The 21660-nt window shown below is 36.1% G+C and overlaps 1 protein-coding gene across 1 annotated transcript in view; it reads left to right on the forward strand.

Annotated features, from left to right (window-relative positions):
* The first annotated feature begins 1292 nt into the window (after positions 1–1292).
* The window catches only part of LOC107664308 (D(2)-like dopamine receptor), a 54593-nt gene continuing 34225 nt past the window's right edge, over positions 1293–21660 (forward strand). The window contains exon 1 of the mRNA XM_016454836.1: positions 1293–1482. The gene's annotated coding sequence lies outside the window, so the exon portion shown is untranslated. The remainder of the gene's footprint in view (positions 1483–21660) is intronic.

Consider the following 21660-nt stretch of genomic DNA (forward strand, 5'->3'; position numbering starts at 1 on the left):
GTGTTTTTCGTTGTGAAAGCGAAACTACTTTGTTTGGTCTTCCAAAAGAGGACGATATCCGCTTCGTCATGCCTAGAGCTGATCTGTGCTGGTCGCTGAGGGAATACATCAACTTTCACCATGGACGAAGCGGAATCCAGCCCGGGGTCCTTCACATGTGGTTGCCACTCATTCGTCGGATCCGCCGGGCGCGCCATTCTCGACCCTGAGCTCACTCTATCCCGGCCTAAGCGCACACTAAGCCAGGGCTTCCCCTCACGCTAGGCCGCTGTGTTTTTCGTTGTGAAAGCGAAACTACTTTGTTTGGTCTTCGGGTTTTAATGTTTTTGTCTCATCGCTCCGGCCGGGACACGGCATCAACAGTATGTGAGGGGCGTAACATTTCCGTCTCACGCTTGAGGTATTCGGCCAATCACAACGCATTGGATAGCTGGCCAATCACAGCACACCTCGCTTTTTCAGACCGATGAGCTTTGTAAAAATCGACGCGTTTCAAAAATGCGGGGCATAGAGGAGAAACAATAATGTACAGTATGTGGAAAATAATGTGTTTTTTTTACTTTAAACCGCATAAACACATTTCATTACACCAAATACACAACATAATGTTCTTTTTAGCAGCATCATATGACCCCTTTAAATTGTTAAAATTCTTAGTTTTAATAAACATGACATTAATTACATAATTATATATGTAAAACATATATAATAGAATCTCTCTCTTAAGAGAGAGAGGCTTTTGATAGTGTGATGTTTATATATTATATCCTTGTTATTTACCTTATTTGCATATGCCTGTTAGTACCTAAATGGTACATTTTAGCCCCAGCGATAGCCTGTGTACCTATATTTATGAGAGTGTAGAAGTGTGTCTGTAGCTACTATTACAATAGCATTGTATTACTGTACAATGTACTTTAGCTACTATTACAATAGCATTCACTTGGTTTGATTTTACCAAATGGCATTCATGCATTTTAAGTGTATGTTAGGTGTCAAACTATTTTGAGCGGTCACTGTACATTTGACAGGGTTCCCCCCAGCCTCCCACCCCCCCACTCCCGTTCTTTCATTGCATCCTCTGGGCATTTGAACACTCGCTCGTGTTGAGATCAGTCAACTCCGCCTCCTACCTGCCACACGCTCATACTGCTGGATGCGAGAGCGGCGCTGCGCCCGGCATTCGCACTCTGCAGCTGACAGCACGCATGCACTTAATATAACTATTTAAAACTGGCTTTAAAAGTTAGATGTACGACTACAATACTCTTTGGCCGGTATAAGATAAACACTCACGTTTGATTCAGTCAAGTGAAATTCTTTAGCATCGTGAATAGTTCGAGAACACTGAACGCTCTGGCACAAACGAGCAGGATATGGACAGTTTCAGACTGTGCGGGGAAAAGATGCTAAACATCAAGAAGTTGTGGATATAAACGGACAGAAGAACTGTGCTCATTCGTAATATCCTATGGCTTGAAGGTGAGGTGCATGTTACAAAACTATTAAATTCAATCTCCCCCCTCTAAAAACAAATACTACTTGATTGAAATTATCAGTGAAATCAATTAGCTTTTTAGGCAGGTGTTTGCCATTGCTTCTGTTTGTAAATAAATAAATAAATAAAAAAAAAGTTAGTATAGCGTAACTTTTTGATTGTAATAAATAAAAATGCGTTTTCTGATTACTTAAGCAACTGAAGTAGGCTAGACTGCGCGAATGCACCAATGTCAAATTTACGGGGAAAAACAGCTGTGGTTGCCAGATATTCACATATTATCATTTGGCATTTGCTGCCTGTATATTTTTAAAGTTCACAAACATATATAACATATAGGCTAATGTTTATATTCCAACCTACTCGAACTACAAAAATCTCTTTGTATCTTAAAATATATTGCTAAACACAACAGTATTATACCATAACAGCATTAAAATAACGTCATAAATACAAATTAGAACCTCATAAAATGTAACTTAAACAACGTCCAAGACAATAACAAGCATAAATATTAATATGTAATAAAATATAGCCATAGATCATTTTGTGTTTCACTGTAGATTATAAGATTACTCATATTTAAAATAAATAAATACATTTTAACAATGATTTACAATAAAACTGCATGTATTTCCCTTTTGAATGTAGAATAGATTTTCACAGTCAATTATATAATTCATACTTTATACTTCAAAAAACACAATTCTTTATTGTATTTTACAGTAAAATTAAATTTATTGTCTGTTAAATCTAATTTTTCACAAAAATTTTGATTTAACAGTCTTTTGTATTTTGCACATAGTGGGATGACTGAGGTATTGAGTAAATAGATGTGTGGGTACAGCATTGATTAAACATTGTTTAATAAACAGAGAGGTGAAAAGCATCTTACGTGAACCCAGGCATTATTCCAAGAGGTTTTCCAGAGGGGGAAAAAAAACATTCTAAAGCTTGCTGTTTACTGATTTATTCAGTTACATAATCACTTCTTAATTATCGTTCTAGATTAGCCACAAACACGTTCTGGCACCATTTTAGTTTGTGCTTATTCACATTTTGGACCTTTTACTAGAGTACGTGAAAAACACTTGATATCCTTCTTTTACTAATTTACCAAGTTGCCCAATCTCAGACCAGTTGGCAAAGTGAGTCTATTCACTGCCAAGAATAATCTGTGCTAAATCATTTACATCCAGTCAAGTAGATGGTGTTCATATGCTCATGGAGTGCTGGTCTGTGTACAGAACATAATAGTATTCTGTAGTACCTGCTGATTTTCTGTAATATTCATCTCTGCAAGAGTGGAATGTGTGAAACTGACTCGGTTTGACATGAAGAAGAAAATATGATGAATGGAATGGTCTGCCTCTGCTACCAAATTGATCTCTCGGTTAGAACAACCATGCAATGAAGAATTCAAAGAATGCCAGTAAGCATAAAGCACATGAGAAATACTTTTATGTGGAAAAATAAAAGTAACTGAAAATGTCTATGGGAGATTTTTCTCCCCCTGGGACTTCTTGCGTGGCCCTGAGAGCATTTTCTTGACATTTCCATGGAGGAAGAGGCAGACACTACAGACTGCCCTTTTGTTATTTAACAGAGCCTGTTTTAGGGGCTTGTAGAACAGGGGGCAGTGTTTCACAACAGCTTTCAACAAGAACATTTTAAACCATTGAGAACAAGTAGAACAGATAATGAGCCGTATTGATGTGACAATTAGTTATATTGATCAAAAATGTTTCTGGCATTGATGCAAGGTTCAGCTAGAATTCAAAATATGGCAACAGATAGCAGAGGCTGTCGGCCGTGTTGTCTATCTCCATGCCAGATGCTAGGCTCTGACAGCAACATTTAGTATCTGGTTTTAGTGCACAGACTGAAAATATACCCATGGATTTTTTCAGATTGTATGAGAGGCAAGCAAATAAAAGTCTCTTATTTTATGTTTTCTTTGGAAGTAGTGAACTCAGCCTATTGCAAAAAAAAAAAAAAACAGCAGATTTTAATACAGCACATTATGGTCTAAATATATTTGGTAGCAGATGGTGGAATAGGCATTAGTAATGTTGAACACAAGTCGTCTCAGAAAATTGGTGTCTCAGAAATGTCACCACAGTGATTTGGTTATAACTGTACAGTTCACAATAGATTTCTATTTAAGCACTACAGTGAAAGTATAACAAGGGTCACAGTGTTATGTAAGACTATATACCTTTATATCTCTGTGTATCGCACATGACATCTAACTCATATAGGAAGACCAATTTTAACAGCCATTTTTGAATCTTTCAAGACATTTCTAGTTTTCTGTTTACCTTGCTGTCCACTACGTGATTCTGTTTAATTTAGAGGACAGGGCAGAGACATAAGGGGCTTTAGACCATGACTAATGTTATGGATCATAACCATGGGCAAACTTAAATAAATGCTGTCTCAAAAATGTGCATGCTTCAGCAAGTGCAGGCCCAGCTGGAGAATCGTTCAGACATTTTACAACCATGTTAAACCCAAAACTAATATGCACATTTCTCAAGTTGCATTGGAGGAAATTTTGAATACAAAATAAAGTATAATTATTATTTTATTTAAAACTGTAATTATAACAATTATTTAATAGCATAATAATAACAACAACAAATATATGTCATTTAAGAAAAAATGCAACATGATGGTTTTAAATGTTATTTACATCAGTGACATTTGACATCAGTGCAGATTTTCAGTGAACAACTACTGAAATTTCACATTGTTTCTCACAAAAATCCTCAGATGACCTCAGATGACTTGAAACGCAGTCTACTAATCAAATTGACTACTTCAGTGGTGCTTTTGTGTCCTTTTTGGAGCTTGACAGGTATAGTCACTAATGAGATAAAACTACATAATCGTCTTAAAAAAACCTTTTATACTGTTTAAAAAAGTTATCGTATTCATTTATTATTTTACATTAGTAACTTTTTGGTGGTAGTAAACAGTACATTTTTAGAAATTTTATCAAATTAAAAAATTTGCAAATGTCTTGCAGTATTTAAACATGCATTTATATTCTGGGATTTTCATATTTCTGACATTGTACATTACAACTGTATTATGTTCTATTTGTGAATAGAGAATAAAGTCTTCCATCATGCAACTGTACTTAACTTTAGGCTGAATTTGACTTTGAACTAATTTCATGGAGTGTGCAGAGAGATTTGACAGATGTAGAAAAATCTAAAGAAAAAAAATCCTTAAAGGCACAATATGTAAGATTTTTTAAATTAAAATATCCAAAAATCACTAGAACAGTGTTATATATTTTGCTGACTTGTGTACTTGCATTATCCCAAATGTTTCAAATAATGTTTAAATCCAGAGAAATAAGCAATTTTAACTAGTGACACGAACCGTGTCTATAGTGTCATTTTGCTTTGCCTGCCAATGACGTCATACACCCTCGATTTCCGGTTTTGTTTTGTAGAAAACATGGAAACACCAAAGACACTTTAATATGTTATGCGTTTTATTACACAGGTGACGACCGCACAGAGTAGCATTATAACAGAACTTTCAAATGCATCTAGTATGATAAAACAGAGATGCTTTACCCCACATACGCACGACCGGAAGGAGCAGAAACGCTTGACTGTGGCATAATAAAAGCTCCGCTGCTTTCGAGCCATGTGTCACGCTCGTTCAGCGGCCTTGTTTCGCTTTCGACGGCTTTCAGCCTCACCCTGCGTCATACTACAACGTTAAAGGGTTAGTTCACCCAAAAATGAAAATTAGGCTGTTTTTTACTCACCCCCGATGCATCCTAGGTGTATATGACTTTCTTCTTTCAGACGAATTCAGTCGGAGTTATATTAAAAATTGTCTTTGATCTTTCAAGCTCTATCGTGGCACTCAGCGGGTGTTGCAGTGCTTCGGTTCAAAAGACCTGAAATAAAAAGCACCTTTCCATAAAAAAAAAGTTTCTCACAAGGCTCCGGGGGGTGAACAAAGGCCTCCTGTAGCGAATCGATGCGTTTTTGTAAGAAAAATATCCATATTCAAAACGTAATAATCACTTTAATCTAGCTTGCGCCAGCAGTTGTACACAGAAGCAGTTCCAGGGGGAATGACGTATGAGGTCAGCTTTGCGCATGCGCCGGTGAGTCTCGTGAAAACCAACGTTTGTTTACAGGATCAAAGGAAGCAAAATTTCCTTACTTTAGCAAAGGAAAACAAGTCTCCTCTTGGCTTATATCGAAATCCTCCGACATTCTTCTTTACAAATCCTCGTTTTGTACTTCTAATTCGTGACCGTTGTTTTGTTTCGATCTCTCCGCGTGCGTCACTTCTGAGCCGCGCATGCGCAAAGCTGACCTCATACGTCATTCCCCCGGAACTGCTTCTATGTACAAAACAAAAGTCTTTGGTACGACATGAGGGTGAGTAAATGATGACTGAATTTTCATTTGTTGGTGAACTATGCCTTTAAGGTTAAAAAAAATTCTGTTATCATTATTACTCTCTGGATTTATCCATCAGGAAGTGGATGCAAATAAACAAGTTATTTGGTCTTCTGGTAAGTTGTTAGGAAAAGCACTGATCAGATTTAAATATGACCGTTAACCAACAAACTTGACACACAGAAGAAAAATGCTTCATATACATGTGTCCACTAAATACTTGATTAATGCTTCACATCTGTTACATGTTAATGGCATGTAGCTAATTACCTTAGGACACATTCATCATCATGTCCTCATGTTTTTAATATGAATGAACTTTACACACTGCCTGCCCTGGATGAATAAACGCTGCCTTTGGCCTTGATAATTTAACATGCTGTGCAAAAATTGTTTTTATAAATAGATCAAGTTGCTTTACCATGAAAAAAAATATTTCTAAAATACTGGCCAGGAAGTCGTCAGGGGTGTTTCAGCCCCACATCATCATTTGTTTCATGCCTTTTCCCATACTCCTGTAACAGGAGAGGTCTTGCTTGACCCTTGAGGCTAGAAGACACGTTTATATGGGAAACAGGCAGGGGCTGCTCGAGACATGGTTGTTAAGATACAGCATGGGCACAGAGTCCTAATGATCTCATCTGAGGCTTGTTATAGTGCTTCTCCGCTGCTGCTCTCCAAGAAGCAGATGTATCTGCAGTTTCCCTAATGGTTGCTTCAGAATGAGTGAGTGCTGGAACAGACAGAACTGGAACACTGGAATAATGTGGGTTTGACACACGGCGATACTTACATCGATGTTATCTAACAAACACAGTGTTGCTCTGTGTGTTTATTTAATTCAGATTATGTGGAGAAGCGCCTCCCTTTATTCCATTAATCCTTTTATTACCTGAGGGTGGAGCAGACACTGTGGCCTTTGGGTTAAATTGATTTTGTCACCATGAAATGCCAAAGTAGTAATTGTAGACCAAAGCATAAAAATTAAATCACAAAACCTTGAAAGTTAATTTCCAATTATATCCAAAGATAATTACTTTTTTATTAGATTTTATTGAAAAGCTCTGAATATTATTGTTGATTAGTTTTTGTGTCACTGTAAACTGCAAATGTTTCTTTAAATATGATTCCTTGAAGATTTATAACATTTATTTCCTGTGGAAATCGTTTTTTTTTTTTCACACATTTGTCAAATCTCTTGACACACTCTATAAAATTTGCTTTGCTGTTTTGTAAATGTAATTTTTAACCTTATTTTTACAGTTTTATTTTTACAGTGTATATTTATCTGTAATAACTATAGTAGATTAACAGAAATTATGGTTATCATAGTACATTTCTGTAAAGAATGTAGCCCAGCATTTTCAGGAACATATATATGGCCCTATATTTGAGATGTTTGTTTAAAATTTCAATTTATAAGAGATATCTTGGACCACAAAAACAGTCATAAGGGTCAATTTTTTTAAATTGAGATTTTTTTTTGATGTATATATGAAATTTGAGCTTTCTATTGATGTATGGTTTGTTAGGACAGGACAATATTTGGCCGAGATACAACTATTTGAAAATCTGGAATCTGAGGGTGCAAAAAAATCTAAATATTGAGAAAATCATCTTTAAAGTTGTCCAAATTAAGTCCTTAGCAATGCATATTACTAATCAAAAATTAAGTTTTGATATATTTACAGTAGGACATTTACAAAATATCTTCATGGAACATGATCTTTACTTAATATCCTAATGATTTTTGGCATAAAGGAAAAATCGATAATTTAGACACATACAATCTTTTTTTGGCTATTGCTAAAAATATACCCAAGCGACTTAAGACTGGTTTTGTGGTCCAGGGCCACAAATGGGTTTAAAAATTAAATCTTTCCCTATGACTCAACTTATGTATCTTAACCTATACTCTACAGTCTACCTGTACCTTACCTGTTATAGACACTGAACTATCATTAAAGTATCATTTAAAGATATTTTCATGTCAGTATATTAGATCAAAATCTGTGGTGCCCTGCTAATGTATTAGAAAAATGCATGATAATATTACTGCACAATGACCATTACCATAAACCTATGCTTCCAATAGCCTGTTCAGTGAAAAACCATTTATTTTAACCTCCATATCAAGATTGCTAGAGTGAAACTGGCAAAGCACTGTATTTTCTGTGCTAGTAACTTAATCCAGCTAGGATTTACGAGGAAAATGGTGTGGTCAGTGTTGTTAACAGAGGGTTTAAATGGAGATTGAATTATTCTTTACACTGAAAAAGCAACATCTAAATGAACTAGTTTTAGTCAAGTCAAAAGTGTTATCATCTTTGAACCAACTTATACAGTATACATCAATGTATACCTATATATATATATATATATATATATATGTGTGTGTGTGTGTGTGTGTGGTGTGTGTCTATATATATATATATATATATATATAGGTATACATTGATGTATACTGTATAAGTTGGTTAATCTTCTTCCGACAGCTTGTTAAATGAAAAAGCCATTTATATTAACCTTCTGTGTCGAGGTTGCTGGGGTGTATCTGGACATTTCTCAACCATTTCAGAAAACAATTCACCTTAAGATCCCATGAAATCAGAGAAATAGAGAGCCATTATGTCTCAGTTTAACGTGCAGGGTCAGCAGAGGTGACATCTCTTATATTGAATCAAACTGACTGGTTGTGGTTAAATGTTAAGAGATTTCCACCTTTTCACACAGGTCACTGTGCTTCATTGTAGATTCAGGTACAGCTTCTGGTTCAACAGTAGCAGTGAAAGAAGGCATTCTGTGTCTATAGAATGAATTTGATAATGTAGCCATCCAGCATTTTAAATGCAGTCATACCTCTTGTACAGATGCCCATATGATTTGATGTCAGAGGTGCAGGTTGTTTTTCAAATTTAATTTCAGTATCAGTCGGATGAAAGGAGCCATTTTCAATATCTATTTCTCTTGCAGTGTCTCATCATATATTGATAGCGGTAAGGGTGCAATATATATATATATATATTTTTTTTTATGTTAGGACTCCTCCCACTTTTTCTAATTTTCTAGGTTGTTTTTGAGGTGTATATGCTTTTTTTGGAGCTGTACCACATTCATATGCATGTTTCTTTTTTTGTACACACAGTTTTGGAGCGAATTCATGCATCTGTGTACAGACTTTTTCATGTATCTCTGTGTGTTTGAGGTACAAAGTGTATCAGCTAAACGCAGGGTTTAGCACCTGCAGATTTGTCCGCGCATCTCGATATGGTGAATTTTGCCTTGTCATTTCAATGGGAAAGACTGTCAGTCAAGAGTCTTAAATATTGAATGGACTGGTAACTTAATCCACCTAGGACATACAGGGGAGAATGGTGCTGTCAGTTATTTTTCAGAAACTCTTCGCTTACCGTACAGAATTTATAAGGATGTTTTTATACTCAAAGATTAGGAAAATTCCTTATTGATTTTGCAGTACTGATGACCCCCATTCATATCTAGCTTTATAGAAAACTGAAATATACTGCAGATTGAAGCAATTTTGTCAGGGTGTAAATTACAGGGGGGTGGAAGAGTCTTAACACCCTATAATTACAGGGAGAAAATAAATAAAACTTTGGCATTATTTGTCCACCCCCTTGCCATTTCAGAACTATATAGCTTTCTTTTAGAACACAAAAGGTGAGCAGAATTTAGTTTAGCAGAATGTTCATGCTGCTCTTTTCCTTATAAAGATGTTGAATGGGGGCTGTCAAGCTTCAAAAAAAAAAAAAAAATCCTTTCCATCATTGTCTCATTATTCCATTATTATACTTCTATACTAGTCTAAATGACTGCTGCTTTACTAACTAGCAACTGATTATAAATTGAAAACACTTCGAAATAACTTCCATCATTGTCTCATTATTCCATTATTATACTTCTATACTAGTCTAAATGACTGCTGCTTTACTAACTAGCAACTGATTATAAATTGAAAACACTTCGAAATAACCAACAAACCAAACAAGAATCAAACAAACTTCAAAATAAAAGTCTTAAAACATACAAGAACAGAAAATATGTGGCAATATCAGGGTAAAAAAAAAAAAGGAAGCACATAATTAACAAATAATGAATTTTATTTACCTGGGGTTGTTGCATTACAAGTACATATATTAGATTTGTAATTTGTTGTTGTTAATATTAATAACAATAAGAAAAACCGTATTAAGTAGCTTTAAAGTTGCAACGAATTAATTGTGTGATTAATTTAGAGCTTTATTAACATATACTTTGAGACTATAACATTGAATAGTAATTCTGGAGGTAGACTCATTGCAGATTACTAGATTTCAGTAATATACAACCTGACAATGTCCACACTGATGTAACTTAAGGCACTATGAAATGTCTAGAGTCAAGGTTAGTCGGGGGGGGTGGGGTGGGTAAATAAAATACATTGCTGCAGCTACAAATTGCTGAAATGACAATTAGTTGTGCTGAAAACTGAGGTATACTCTGACTGAGATGACCAAGATTAGAGGAAGATTTTTTGTTAGTAACAACTTTAATAATAATAGAAAAAGACGGAGTAAATAGGTACTCGACATGTAACATATGGATCCAGAAGTCCTGGAAATACCATGCAAGTCATATGAAAAAGAGCAGCTTGAGGGTGAGCAGATGACTATCCTCGTATACATATGTTGTTGTGAACCTTTTTAAGGGCATCCTTTAGCTGTACTAATGGAGCATAGCACTATCAACAACAAGGCCATGACTTTGACTCCCAGATCACAGAACGAACCTTGAATGCTCTGTAAGTGACTTAAACGCATCAGAAAATGCTGTGCTCTCCTCTGAGGTTGAATTTTAGATCTAAAACTAGATTTGAATCCAGGTAGGGATAGGTTTAGGGTTAGGGGGCAGACCTAGATAAAAATGCATTTCTGTTGGTTGATTTAAAAGCTGATAGAACATTATTTGGAGAGGTTCAGCTTTTTAACCTTATTAAAGCCTCAACTGTATTGCAGAAAATAAAACTCACCTGGAAGCTGCAGTGTTTTTTTAATGACAACATTTTCAGGTTTTGCAAAAAAATATATACATGGTCATATTTTCCCATGAGATTAGGATGGAAAAAGTGCAGTAGTCTAAGATTAGTTTACAGGATTCACAGCAAGTTTCACTTTACAGATAGCTCTTTTGCTGACAGCTTCCCACCTTTTTCTGAGTAACAGTTTTTCTGGCTGTTAGAGAGAAAATTAAACAATCTGCAGAGATTGGTTGAATGGAGTTGTTATATTATTGGACGGTTATGATTTCCAGCATGTCAATCTAAACCCAATTTACAACTGAAGATTAGTTGTTTATGCTACCCTTGTTTATTTCTCATCTGGGTCTGAACATTTTAGTGCACCTCCTGTGAAACAGGCATTGTCAGTGGATTGCCTACCTGAATATATTTGTGCTAAATTACCTGGCTAGCTTTTAAAGGGAAAATTGCCTCTTGGTTAAACACATATAGTGTGATGCTTGATGGTGCTTCATTACTTTAGGTTGATGTAAGACCAGCCTGCTCTGGCCTTCTGAATCCAGGCTTTATAAAAGTAATTAATCAGGCCACCTGAGGATGTATCTTGTGGATCATCCACCAGGAAGGCAGCAAACTCTCATTTTATACCACTTATGTTCTAACTGGCCTTAGTCGTGCAGAAAAAAAAACACTTTAAAGGGGGATTTTTGAGTTGAGCAGCCAAGCATTAGGCCTAGATAACACAAGAAATCCCTTGACATGAACCAAGAAAGAAGAGCTCCTCTCCTCTCCTCTCCTCTCCTGAATATTACTGCTAAGTCCTTGAGGGTTAAGTGGAAGTAGACCGAGAACTGAATTAACCAATTACAAACTGGTGAAAGATCTAAATTTGGTGAAAGAGGGTGAGAGATTTAAATTTGTACGTTTTTAATTTGTTTAAATTTCATTTGAATCAGAGTCTGTGTGAAAGATATTTATGTATCCCATCTCTCCTTTATTTTCCTATCCTCATCGCTCCTCTCTTCTCCTCTCATTCTCTCCTGTCCTCTTCTCCCTCTTTCCTTTCTTTCGTATGCACCCCAGCTAACTAATGAGATGCGACAGAGTAGGGCCGTCAGTGGGGCAAAGCCAGAGCTCCAGTGGTCCGGGGCACTAGAATATTCCAACATAATGCTCAGAGAGACAGAGAGATACAATGAGCAATTCCATGGCTAGACTCTGTGATGTGACCCTAGACACACAACATGCACTGAACTTAGAGGAGGTGCATTATCATGTTTGGATGCAGGATGCCTGCCATGAGGTCTCAGATGGGTTGTTTTTGGAGCCAACACACAGCAAGACACGAGTACAAATTTACTCTGTGCTGCTCAATATCATATATTTGGGTTTCTGTAACACAGATTTTGAAATAATCTAAATTGTACAGCACATTTTAATGACCATACATTACATAAGGTGAGGACACTGTGTTTAATTGCAGTATAAATGCTATGCAGAGGGATTGTATATGTCTAGGAAACTTTTTCTGGATAGTAATAATTGTGTTTTATAATAAAGTGTTGTCTTTCATCATATGATCTTAAGAGTAACATAATATTTCCTTATTTAAAAAAATCTTTGGTCTGAGATGAGAAACAAACCATCATTAGTGTAGTTTCCATGGCAACCAAGTAACTCCCAAATAAGCATCCTAGTAGCCAGTTATTGTCAGAAACACAAATCATGCACACCAAATCATGTAAAGGCTGGAATACCTTACACAACTATTTAAATCTGAACCCTTGGTAGGGATCATACACTTGTTGGCTTTGTTAAGAGTACAGAGAAAAACTGGGCATCAAACACTAAACGACTGAGGATCAAACACCACCAAACTTTCATCATCATAGAGGAGAGGCATGAAAAATGAAAACAATTTCTAAATTCAGCTCAAAATATCAAACCTGTTTAATATCCTCAGACTGGATGGAATCATAGTCCGAAGTGAAAAAAAATCGCAGTCTGTGCCCATCATTCACAATGTGATTTTCTGTTATATCTGTCCACTGCGCCTGCCTAAAATCTGAAGACTGGATCTGACTTCAGCAACTAGTGCTGACTCCTCTAGGGCAAAAATCTAGGCAAAAGTAATGTAGAGTATTTCAGCCTTAAGTTGTCAATAAACCTGTCTAAATAGGTTTATTTTAATGTCCTTGTTACACATGCTACATGTATTTACTATATAACAATTGTGTAATTACAAGCAACTAAACCAAACCCTAAAACTAAACCTATAGTAAATACATGTTGTTAATTAATATTACACATTACTTATTTGTGTAATTACACTGTAACAAGGACACATTAAAATAAAGTGTTACTTTTTCAGCTTTATCGATTGGTATCTTTTGGTGAGTACATTAAGACAGGCAGTCAGCACACAGTAACAACATCTGTCCGGGGGTGTGTGTTTTTTTACCAAACGCATTGTTCAGCAACTAAGTTCTGTTGTTACTGACATACTCTTTGGCACAATAAACAAGCTAACATTCAGTATACATTCTATATCTTTCATTCCATTTCATTATACATACATTGCAATCTTTATATTTTACTTTTATTTACATCGCATTTTGATGCAATGTTTTATTTACATCGAGTTTGATGTAAGAGGGAAGCCGCAATTAATCAAACATCAAATAAATTAAAACGACAGGATCAAAATTAGTTACAATAGGTAGTCCTCAGATGCCATGTTTGTTATAGCAGCATTTTGGAGATATTACACTGTGGGGAAATCTGCTGACGGAATGAACCATATGTATTTGGGAGTAAAGTGTATGCCAGTTCCATAGAGCTTGTTACCATGATGAAAAAAGGCTTTCTGTTGTTTCGTACAAATTAACAATAATAAGCTGACATTAATTGCAATGCTGAATCGATTAATAATCAGAATTCATTGCTCCATTACCTGCATGTCATGTCATTAACAACAGTCCTATATTGTTAAACCAACAGGGTTCAAAAGACGTCACTGTGACCATGTTACTATGGTTTTGAGAAACAGTTGCAACTAGTTAATTTCTCCAATGATGCATCCCACTGTCGTAGTTAAGCAGCGAGTTATGTTGTTGCACCCCAAAATTATAAGATTGAGAGTAAAATACTGTTACAATGGTCAAATTTAGTCTTTATTTCAGGTTTTAAATTATTTTGAGAATTATTGCTCATGCTTTGAGGGTTTGATAAGGATTTTTAATGGATTTTGAACAAATCCCTAATTACCAATTCACACAAAGTGTGCTGTTGTGCTCCACTGCTCTGCTTTTGAATTGATTTTCTATGTGAAAATGTGCTAGATGTTGTGCTGTATCGCGCTGCTTTTTGTCATCTTGTGCATGAGCACCATGTGTTTTAGACGGCATGCCAAGAAGACCCTGCCTTTTTTTAAAATGTATCTGTGCTGTGGTTTTCATTTGAATATATAGGCTACTATTGTAGGCTACTATTTTTACAACCAAAAATGTGTTTTTAAGAGCCTCTAAACTTTGACATGTAACTCATCCGACATGATTGATACCTTAAATTTTGTAACTTGTTGAGAAAAGGTGTGCTATTACATTTCTGACTTTACCCAGCCTTAACAAGCTTAGCAATCCACAACATCCTTGCACATGTCACCATGACCTAACAAACGGGCATGTTTATGTGGTACATTGAGTGATACACTGAGTGCCATTACTGCAATCAGACCCTGGGAAGTTTCCTTCAAGTATTAAGTGTGATTTTCCCCTCATAATATGGCAGATGAGATAAGATACAAATGCGGGACAACATTCTCCAGATCTAAGTGCCCTTTTGTTATCTCCATGTTGACCTTCTGAGAGAAATATGAAAACTGCTCTCCACAGCAGATTGCACATCTTCATGTACTTCTGGCACACTATAGGACCTAAGATAAGCAAAGGTCACTTTGCCCTTTAAACAGCAAGTACTGCACTTAACAAATTGTGCTGTGAGCTTGGCTTACCGTTTAAAAGAAACTTGTAATAACATATTTATACTATTTTTACAGTGACTAGATTTCTTGAACATTTTTCAAGATGTTCAACTTTCAAGTTCACCTGAGGTCTCTCTATATTCCCATGTGTAAACACAACACTGGAAACACAAAATAAGTATGCTACTGTTTCTTATTTTGCTGTGTAATTTACTTGAAATACACAGGAAAGTCATATACACTGAAAAGAACCGACTATGTCATTTATTAAGTGCATTTATATTTTGGTCTCACCCAGAGGCGGACAGTAACTAAGTGCATTTACTTGAGTATTGTACTTACACCATGGTTTCTGGTTTAAAGCTGTTTTGTTTAGTTTGTCTAAAGGCAAATGATGCTCCCAATACAAAATCAGAATTTTTGTATTAGCTGTACTGACTGCAGAAATTAAATGTGTGTTTTGATAATTTTTTCTCTCTATTCTTTTTTCTTTCTTTTTTTTTAGTACATAACAGAAAATATGATGCATATATTAAGAAGACATCACAGAAAACATTAAGGTCTTTTGAAGATGTCCTTATTTATAGTAAGTCCACTAAATTAAACATTGACTAACATAATGTTTGTAGATTTATCTTAAATCAAAATTCTACTTTCTGCTTAGCTAACTGGCTATAATTGGCTTTAGCTTTTAGCTATGTCTATGCTATATAGTTATTATAATAAATAATCATTTTACTTTGTATGTTTTATTTTTTGGAAAATAAATATTTTGATTAATACCTAAATTTAAGGTTTGAACCAAACTGCAAATATATTAAACAAGCAAATAAATAAATAAACAAACAAACAAATAAATTTGACTTTAACAAATTAAAGTATTTTTAAAGTTGGTGCAATGTATCTTTTTTTTTTCTTCAGTGTACTGTATAATGAATTTAGGTAGCTTTTGCTGTTTATCTAATAGCATTCAATCCAATTTAAATTTACAGTAAGAAAAACTACCTTAACTCCTTGGTCCTCCTCTGAATTGATACTTAAGCAACATAATTTATTGTGACGTTCCACATGGACTGTCAAGTAGTAGTCCACTGTGGAGTCTGCATCTGTGCAGGTTTGGCAAAGGATTTATCGAGGATGCCAGCAGTCACAAAAGAGCATTTGAGCACCCTTCTGAAACCAGAAAGCATGACAGTGGGACTCCCTATGATCATGTGGGCTTCACAGGCACACGCAGACATTATCCATCACAAGTGTGTACAGATCAAGTGCACCTTTTGGGACAGTCAGGGGTTTTCAAACTGGGAGCTGCAAGGATGTGCACAAACAAAATTAATTAACTAAATAAACAAAATTCACTAAAAGTTCATTAGTTTTGGACTGTTATTTTTACTGTTTAATTCTGATCTCTAAAGACAAAATCATGTTCAGTAACCACACACACAGCAGTTCCACCATTTGCTTCGTTTATCAATAAATGATGGAGAAAAACTTTCTTAAGAGTAAATTTATATTTCAGATGGAATTTTAAGAATAGTAATTGATTCACAGCCTTTGTACTGTATAATTTAATTATCATAGAAGCTTGACAGGTAATGAGTAAAACACACATTTTCTTTGAAAAAAAACCTAACACTTGCTTTTTAATCTTTTTGTATCCTATCTGTTTTCTTTTTATTTATTATATTATTTAAAAAACCCTTGCTATGTGTACTGCATTAAGCTAACTGAGACTTGTTATAGCACTTGTATATCATTGCTCTTTTGTTGATTTTGATTGCTTCCATTGTCCTCATTTGTAAGTCGCTTTGGTTAAAAACGTCTGTTAAATGACTAAATGTAAATGTAAATGTAAAATAAAACTACAGTGCCATTAATTTAGTGATTTAAAGAAGTTGGTAATATATATAAACTAATATGCAAAACATTTGTATATACAGTATACAAATATGTAACCATTTTTAGAGATTATGGAGACTTTTGTATGGTACAATTAATCATGATTCTTAGATTGGTTTAGTGTTTTTTTTTTTTTTGCTAAATCATGGGTAATGTAGTTTTTCAACAGGATTTTTTTTGTTAAGAATTTTTATAAAAAAAAAAAAAATAATAATAATAATAAAAAGTTAAAAGGTAATATCTGCTGATGGCTTTAATAATAGCATGTGCCATCTATTAAAAGCCTTGAAACACACACAATAGGTCTGTCTTTAAAAAATGTATAAGTTATCGTTAAAAATCAATTCCCCTATAGAAAATTAATGGGATTTTTACTTTTGGAAACTATTGTTGCAGTTTATTGCGTGAAAAAGGGATCATGATATCTTGGGGCCCTTGGCATCAAACAATTTGAAAATTTCTGATCTAAGTAACATGAAGGAACAAATCCGTAACTTCTGTGTTAACAGCTTAAATGTCTGCTTATTATAATATAATACATATATTATAACATTATAATGTATATATATTTGCACTGTTAAGTGACTAAACCGTATCAACACTCAAAAATATTTTCACTCTGGGGCTTTGAAAAGAAACCTTCTCGATTAAATTCACAACACAATATATATCCATTCGCTACATCACTTCTGCAATACGATATCCTCCCTCCTCCCAGTGCCACGGACTGCACTTATTGGTTGCTGTGAGATAGAGTTGAATGATGCTTTGCCTGCAGAAATTGCAATACAATCTTTTCCCCCCATGATATGTCAAGTGCGTATCACGAAAAGACCACTTTTATTGCGGGTGGGGGTGGATATGAAGAAAATGACACTAAAATTGCTTTTTCTCTGTAGTTTCCACACTATCCTATTGCTGGAGTCCCACTGTGTTTTGTGATACTTTACCAGCCACTGGTTTGTCTGGGGGGTCAGCTCTCATTTATGTGATCACGATCATACACTGTCAGAAACACAGCTCGTTGGCCATGAAAAACATACAGTCAAATACTGTATCCAACTAGACAGCTAATCAGGGAGCAACGGAATATCAGAGATCCTCTGCTGCAGGAAACCAGCCTTCATTCAGTCAAATCAAAGTGTCACATGCTATTAATTGGTGAACGATGTTTGAGGCTAATTGTTACCTAGCAGAGGCAGAAATTACCTTGTTCCTCCTCAGCATTAATTTTGATTCAAAAGCTTAATCCATCTCTGCCCTCCCCTAGATTTCCCAAGGGCAGCCATCTTTTCAGAAGTGAGGGGGACAGACGTGTCAAATGTAATAATAATATATATATTTTTTAAAGCAGAATAGTTTCTATACTGTAATAAATGTCAATTAGCAGTGCATTGTTCATATAGCCTACTTTATTTATTACCTGCTGGAGATGACTTGAAAAACACAAATAAACCATATATTGTCGCAATCGTATGTTTAATGTCTTCATGTTTCCAAACCTTTCTGTTTTTCTGTGAAAACAACTGTTTTTATACAGCGATAGCTGGACGCTTTTGTCCATATTAGGAATTTCGTGGTACGACTTTCTGCACGAGAGCACCCTCCAGCTTCGAGTAGCCTATGAATGAAACACACACTGCACTGAGTGTTTAGCGCTCCGCGATGTTCATCTCGCCTTATTCTGGCTCCGAATAAAACATCAGATCATGCACAGACTATCCTGTCTCTTTGAATTTAAATCTATATTTATTCACACCGGCTCTTGAAAACCTCTATGCGAACACACTTGCCCGAAAAAAGTGCGGGGGATGTATTTATGTGATATTAAAAGTGGGGGGACACGTCCCCTGCGTAATCTACACCCCTGCCAAGAGGCAAAGTGTAGACCGGCAGCAGTCGAACCCTGATAACAGATGTACTTTAGGCCTGGAGCACCGAAATACATGGCCCTGCCAGTCATACTTTAGATCAAGGACATACATGGATTACCATATATATGTGTGTACAGTTGTTACAACACAGTTGTTACATCAGTAATGTGTCCATTTTTAACTGTTTATATTACATAGTTACTTAAAAAACTGTATTTCTATTTCAAATAAATACTGTTCTTTTGAACTTTCTATTCAAAAAATTAAAATAATAAAATAATAATAATAATTCCTATAAAATGTATCACGATTTCCACAAAAATGTTAAGCAGCACAGCTGTTTTCAGCACTGATAACAATAATACTAATAAAATGTCTTTTGAGGACCAAATCAGCATCTTAGAATGATTTCTGAAGGATCACTGAAGTGACACTGAAGACTGTAATGATGAGTAATGATGCTGAAAATTCAACTTTGCCATCACAGAAATAAATTACATATTAAAATAGAAACATTTTCAATTGTAATAATATTTAAAAATATTACTGTTTTGCTTTACTTCTAATCAAATAAAGGCAGCTTTGGAAAGAGACTTATTTCAAAAACATGACAAAAATATTACAGAAGCCAAACTTTATATATAATGAATTTGGATTTTTACTGAAAGATATAACCTTTCAATTCAATCTCCAGTCAAGAGTGTTTAATAGTTTTCATGTCAGAAACTTACTCTGATGAATATTAATGTTAAAAGTATGTAATAAACTGGCACAACAAGAAAGGACTACTCACTGACTGAATATGACTGAATAACTTTATTTTCTTCTAATAAAACAGGCATTATTTAAATTAAAATACCATAAAAATGTGCAAATTAAATTCTAGTCATTTAGGATTTGAAATAAGTGAGACAAACAATTCAGATGATCAATCCTGAGCAAAGGGAATGTTCTCAGTGGTTCGAAGTTATTCATTGATTCTTGTTGGGTCATAGATGGATGGATGATCCTCTCTGCTGTGTTTGACAGAGACATCATTTTGTCAGGCAGTTTGCATCAATCAGCGGCCCTCACTTGCTCCATTGAGTCTGTGGCGCCACCGTCACACACACATTCACAGAGGTGATTCTGGGTAAGGGTGGAGGGCAACGAATATAGATTGATGCTATAAAGGAGCAGGGAGATTGTTTCTGTAAAAGGCCATTTGTTTTACTCCCCGTTCTTTCTTTGTAGTTTTGTCTTACTTTTTCTTTCTATGGGAATGAAAAGGATGAAGGTCTATATATTGATTTTATTTATTTTTTTGCCTTGATGCTTGAACATTTGTGTTTTTCTTGGTTCGTTAGACTTTGCTATTATCATTTGTGAGTGTCTTATACTGCAACATATGGTCCATCTGTGTGCTGACTTGTCACCACAAGCAAGCTTTTAATTATAGATTGACTGAGTTTAACAAGAGATAAAATGATGACTCTCTGGAGGATTCAGTGCTTTAATCAGAAGCCGAATATTCTAAAGCTCAACATCAATTCAGACTTAAAGAGGGCAAACATTAGAAAACCTGTATAACAGAGTGGATAATGGCAAGGAGGCGTTGACATGCCAGATTAGATACAAGTGCAAAGCATTTGATTGAGGATGAACATAGATCAGACTGAATTTCCACAACAAAATGCATATCTAATTCAGGAGATTTAAGAGATTCAAGAGAGTGGTGTGTGTTGGTTTATACCTTAACCAGCAGTATAGTTTCACACTTTTATTCTCCAATGAATATTTGTCAGTATATGTCTATTTTTGTAATTCAAGAAAGAAACAGTTCATTAAACATGCATTGACACATTCACAATAGTGTTGTCCCACTATATAGTGTGGGGTTGTGCATGTTAATAGTTTGTTATAGGCTTACGGTCATAAAAAAAAAAAAAAAATCATAAACCAGCAAAAATATCAAAGGCAATATATAAAAATGCCAAACCTTTGTTTTGGTCAAAAGAACGTCTCGGTTACGTATGTAACCCTCGTTCCCTGAAGGAGGGAACGGAGACGTCACATCGGTGATTGACGAATTGGGATCTCGCATTGAGAGACCAATCTACTTCGAGTGTAACTAAACAAGCCAATGCACATTGGCATGCGATGATTGCATCCAGCTGCCGCTGATCACAGCGTGAGCATAAAAAGGCAGCAAGTGCAACGCATACCAGGTTTTCGCTGAGGAGCCGAGCCGGTAACCCGGTCGCCCAGCGGTGGTACAGCAGCCGAGGCGACGGGAAGTGACGTCTCCGTTCCCTCCTTCAGGGAACGAGGGTTACATACGTAACCGAGACGTTCCCTTTCAGTCGGTCACTCTCGACGTCACGTCGGTGACCGACGAATTGGGATCCCTACCAAAGCGCCATGGATGCTGGCCCTTCCAGTGTCCTGTGCGAGCCGCCTGCGGCCCTTTTTGGTGCAGGCCAGGGCTCGCAAAAGAAGACCAGCTTTCACTGTTTTCATAGCACTACCCACTCAGTGAGATTGGATAACACTGGGAAAATGTACCCGTTCCACTTGGAGTCTGCCGGGGAAACATGGGCTCTGAGGCTATACCGTGGACTTTACACATATGGGATCCACTTAGGTCTCTACATATGGAACCCAGCCCTCTACCGGTTCTCAAGGATTCATAGAGTGAAGGACTGGCACCGGACGTTCTGCCACGTCTGGCTGCCGAGGGGACGGAGGAGCTCAACAGATCCTACAGTATGGACACTCTGGAGCAGTTTTAGCAAGCTGACACTAAACCGGGGCCTCTCAGTGCCTCTACCCGTTTGAGGTGAGAACACAGGAGGATACCGGCTCCACACGAAGGCTATAGAATCTAGCGAACGTGTTAGGGGTCGCCCAGCCCGCAGCTCTACAGATATCTGCCAGCGAGGCGCCACGAGCCAGCGCCCAGGAGGATGCAA

Source organism: Sinocyclocheilus anshuiensis, unplaced genomic scaffold (assembly GCF_001515605.1).
Source record: "Sinocyclocheilus anshuiensis isolate Anshui unplaced genomic scaffold, SAMN03320099.WGS_v1.1 scaffold339, whole genome shotgun sequence".
Classification (NCBI taxonomy): domain Eukaryota; kingdom Metazoa; phylum Chordata; class Actinopteri; order Cypriniformes; family Cyprinidae; genus Sinocyclocheilus; species Sinocyclocheilus anshuiensis.